This window comes from Diabrotica virgifera, chromosome 6, assembly GCF_917563875.1.
Source record: "Diabrotica virgifera virgifera chromosome 6, PGI_DIABVI_V3a".
Taxonomy (NCBI): domain Eukaryota; kingdom Metazoa; phylum Arthropoda; class Insecta; order Coleoptera; family Chrysomelidae; genus Diabrotica; species Diabrotica virgifera.
The window spans coordinates 33,829,233-33,834,269 of record NC_065448.1 but is presented as its reverse complement, the minus strand read 5'-3'; positions in this window follow the sequence as shown (position 1 = coordinate 33,834,269).

The window sequence follows — 5,037 nt, the reverse complement described above, 5'->3', positions numbered from 1 at the left end:
CGATAGTTTTATTTTTGACATTATTTTTAATTTTATTAAAAGTAAAACTTACACTTGTTTTTAGCAGATGTCGCTACGACACCCACACCATCAGAATTGTTTCGTTGTGAATCGAGCCTGACCGCCCGAAAATTGGTTGTTCAGGGAGAATCAAATATGCGCTCTCTGAGGAAATCCTAAGAAGGATTGAAACCGGTCAGAGTGCTTTTGGCGCTCTCAGAACTAACCAAAAATAAGACGGCTCTTGTCTTCGTTCTATACGTACATAATATATAGGTATTAAATAAAAGTAAATTGAGTCATTTAAGATCCGAATCCGAATTTGCGTATCCGAATGATTATAAAAGAAACATAATAGTATCTTTATATGCTTTTTAGTTATAATGATGGACAACTCTGAAAGAAAGAAGCTTATTATTCTAACTGGGAAATAAGCCACAATTTAAAGCTGGGACAGAATGATATAATATAAAGCTTCAGAATAATATTAAGAAAGGAGTTATTAACCAACTACGGGGCCTTCCAGAAATGGTAGAACTTTATACATGTAAGTACCTTTTTAAAAATGTGTATACTTATGTATGTATCAACTATAATAGGTTTCTTGAATGTATCGTCTTCTATAAAAATATACAATACAACGCTATATCAAACATGGCGGGTGCAACGCTGAGGATGTTTCTGTTCATTTATTTGTGGTAAAGAAATCAGTTAGCCTAAAAGAAATAGTTTAATGGTTAGGAAATTTTATTGCCGAAAACTGTGAATTAGTTAATATGTATTAAATGACTTAAGATGACTTAAAATTTCTTAATGGTTAGGTATGCTGTCTCTTTCAGATTATAAAAATAAAGAAAATTACATATTATGTCTGCTTCAACGTTTTACATTGGTTGTATTTTCCCTCTTGTTTTAGCTAAACAATGTTTATTGTGTGACTTAATATTATACAGATAAATAATTAATATTTCACTAACAAAAAAAAAAAAAATAAACCAAGATGTCTAGGTTAAATAATGCCATACTCGAACTAAATATGATTGATTATTATTAGTATTAATAGTTCTTATGCGGGGCCGTGTATATATTTTTTTTTGTATTTCCTAAATTTGTCAAAATAAATATCTATACCTTTATAAAAAAAATATTAAAATAAGTTTACTCTTTCCATACAACGAAATAATTATTTATTTTTTCTTAAATTTTTTTGTTTATACTTTGTTTTGTTTATGTTTCTACTTTGTATCTTCCAGTTTTAGGTCTGGATCCCGCGTATGAAAAAAAAGTTGATTAATAGCAAGCTGAAAATTTGTTAATAGCTTAAGGGTGTCTAGTCGAATAAACTTTGATATGTGTGAACAACGGAACAGGGGCAGTTTTAATTGTGGAACAGGTTAAAAATTTGGAACGGTCACAGCACGAAAACGGCACATTTATTTTGTCCGACAGAACAGACTTAAACTCTTCGAACAGAGATTAAACTCTAATGCAAAAATCAGACTGCTATTTATCACCAAATGGGCGTTTTAATGAGTGGAACATGTAGAATATGTCAAATGACAGGAATTATGACAGGTAATAAATAGCAGTCTGATTTTTTCATGAGAGTTTAATCTCTGTTCGGAGAGTTTAAGTCTGTTCTGTCGGACAAAATAAATGTGCCGTTTTCGTGCTGTGACCGTTCCAAATTTTTAACTTGTTCCACAATTAAAACTGCCTCTGTTTCAGTGTTCCCATATATCAAAGTTTATTCGACTAGACACCCTTAAGCTATTAACAAATTTTCAGCTTGCTATTAATCAACTTTTTTTTCATACGCGGGATCCAGACCTATTTGTTTTTCATATCCTTGATTTCATCTTTAATTTCTGTTTTGCTTTCCAGGATATCTTCTTTAATTTCATGCTTCATCTGACTCAGCAATAATTTCTTAATACCTTCCATGTGCCTTACCTTAATATTGTATATACTTACTTTTATTATACGCAAGTCTGGGGCTTTCTTCCTTTTATGGTGCTCTTCTTTGTCTTCTTCAATCGGCGTCGGATTTTTGGGAATTGATGAAGGAGACGGACCCGCGACGCATGGACTACGGCTCGTCGCATCCCGCTTTTGGATGGTTTTTTCATTGTGATTGGGATGTATCGGAAATACCGATGGAATTTAATAACTGTATGCGATATTGTGATGGAGATTGCTACATCTGAGAAGGCCATTTATTTTATTCCTCTCCTTAAGTATCGCTCACTTTAAACTGACGAATTAGGTCAGTTTCGTGTTTCTCGGGATTATTTTACGGAAATCTGCAAAATGGTCGTCATGTTGTGAATTTCTTGCAAGGAATTTGAAGGAAACGAAATAAGAAATAATATGATGTTAATGGAAGTTGTGAAAATATGATTGATTAATGACTATAATTTGTTCCAAGTCATTCTTTTACCGTGTAAACAGTTTTTTGGCAATATCACATATATGAATGAAAATTGATACTTATCTTATTTCGATTTTCAAGTGTAATATGACGTCAAAATAAAAAGACAAAATCAATAATAATTGCAGACGCAAACTTGATATTCTTAAGTTATTTATTCTGTATTGTTTTTATTCAGCACAACTTCCGGTCCGATTTTTTTGTCATTCTGTTAATTCTCTTCCCTTTTGCATTTTGCTTATTGTTCTGAATAGGTAGGTATACCTTGACTCATTTTCCTATTCGTTTGCATGATCTGTTTCATTTTCATCCATTCATTCATTTTTGTCTAGTTTTTTGGAATATTTTCAATGTCTGTGAGTTTATTTTCTCTTGCATTCCATTTCAGCACATTGTCCTCTATTTCTAATGTCTGGTATTTGATTTTTTACTTTTGCTCCTTTGCTTCTTTCTTGTTTTGCTGTTTCTGATTTCTTTTTGTATATTTGCTTCCTGGGACGTCAACGCTGCATCTGTATAGATTTCTCCTCCAGCGTCTCTTGTATATTTGAGTTTACGTTTTTCTTGCAATATTTTTTGTTTGTCTTCTCGGCTCTTTTTTCTATTATAGGTATACCTATTTGTTGTAGGTATCCTATCTTAAAAGCACTTTTAAATCCCGTTTTCAATTTAAGATTTATTTTAATCATTTTGGAAGGGTTTCTCTTAGTCTCTCTTCATCTTTTAGGTCTACTTCAATTATTCCTGTTATGATTAATTTATTGCGTATTTTTTTTATATCGACCTTCTCTAATTTATTCTTCATGAGTGTTAATGTTTTTTTGAGTTCTTCATTTTCTTTCTCCCATTTTTGTTCTTTCTTTTCAATTTCTCTTTTTAAATTTCTTATTTCTACTTGTTTTGCTTAAGTTTCTGCTTTATATCTTCCAGTTCGTTTTCATATCCGTGATTTCTTCTTTAATTTCTGTTTTTGTTGTCTAGGAAATCTTTAATTTCAGAGTTCATCTGCCTCAACAATTTTTTTATCTGCTCTTTCTTCTTCATTCTTATAATCTTTAGTGCACTTCAGGGGATCCGATGTTGGGTTTCGCCGCTTATCCATTTCTTCCATGTACTTCTATTGGTGGCCAGGTTCTTCATATCTCCTATATTCATGACTCTCCATTCACCCATACCATGGATCTGATCCATCCATGTCTTCCTCAGCCTTCCCTTTTTTCTTGTGTTTCTAATTTTGCCTTCACGTACCTTCTTTGTTAGTCTCTTTTGTTCCATTCCTTTTATGTGGCCAAATCATTTCAATAATTGTTTGTTTTCGATCTTCCTCATTATCGGTTCTTACTCTAGCTCTCCCCTTATATATCTTCATTTTTTCTGAATCTTTCAAACTTCGTAACTCAAGCTATTCTTCTCATGTATTTCATCTCGGTCCTTAATCTCTTCCATGTCCGTTAATATTGTACTTACTTTTATTATACGCGTGTCTGGGACTTTCGTACTTTGATGTTGCTTTACTTTGAGCGGGTCGCTTACATCACGGTAAGTTTACATCAATTGAGAGGGTCGCATTCTGGCTTTGGATGTTTTTTTTTCATTGTGAATGGAATGTATGGGAAATACCGATGGAATTTAATAGGTAACTGTATGCGATATTGTGATGGAGATTGCTACATCTGAGAAGGCCATTTATTTTATTCCTCTCCTTTAAGTATCGCTCACTTTAAACTGACGAATTAGGTCAGTTTCGTGTTTCTCGGGATTTTTTTACAGGAAATCTGCAAAATGGTCGTCATGTTTCATGTTGTGAATTTCTTATAAGGAATTTGAAGGAAACGAAATAAGAAGTATGATGTTAATGGAAGTCGTGAAAATATGATTGATTAATGAACGTAATTTTTTCGAAGTCAATTTAAATTTAACGTGTAAACATTTTTTGGCAATAATACCACATAAATGAATGAAAATTGATACTTTGTTTCGATTTTCAGGTGGATAGACTTTAAAATAAATATAATAACAAAAAAAATTGCAGATATAAACTTTCTATTCTTAAATTATTCTGTATACATATCTACTGTTTTGATTTAGCACAACTTCCTTTCAAAATAACAACTATGAAGAATATGACTTTAAAATATTTTTGGTATTTTCAGATACCTACCTTCTTGTAAAAAAGGTCTTTAATGATAGCTCAATTTTTAATAGATACGAACTCAGCTAACATATCCTATGCTTCTATTAGAAAAGTTGCCGTTTTTGAATTCCTCCCGGCGATTTGAAATTTGTCATGGACTATGAAAGGATAACGGATTATTAAGAAAGTTTCATAATGAAACCGTGAATATTCATAATACCTTTAATGTTTTCTTAAATATTTTCGTAGAATTAACATAGTAGGTAATTTTCGTAACAAGTTCCGAAAGTGGCATTTTACGGGATGAGTAGCAAATTTCCAGAATGAGCCTTCCAGAACGAATCCTGGGATCATGTTACGTAGAGTCAAAACTCAAACCGGTGAAAATTCGCATTTTATCAATGAAAGTCGACATGTTTAAGACATTCCAAAAAGCCGCTAAGGTAAACTGTTTTAACATCCCATTAAGCAT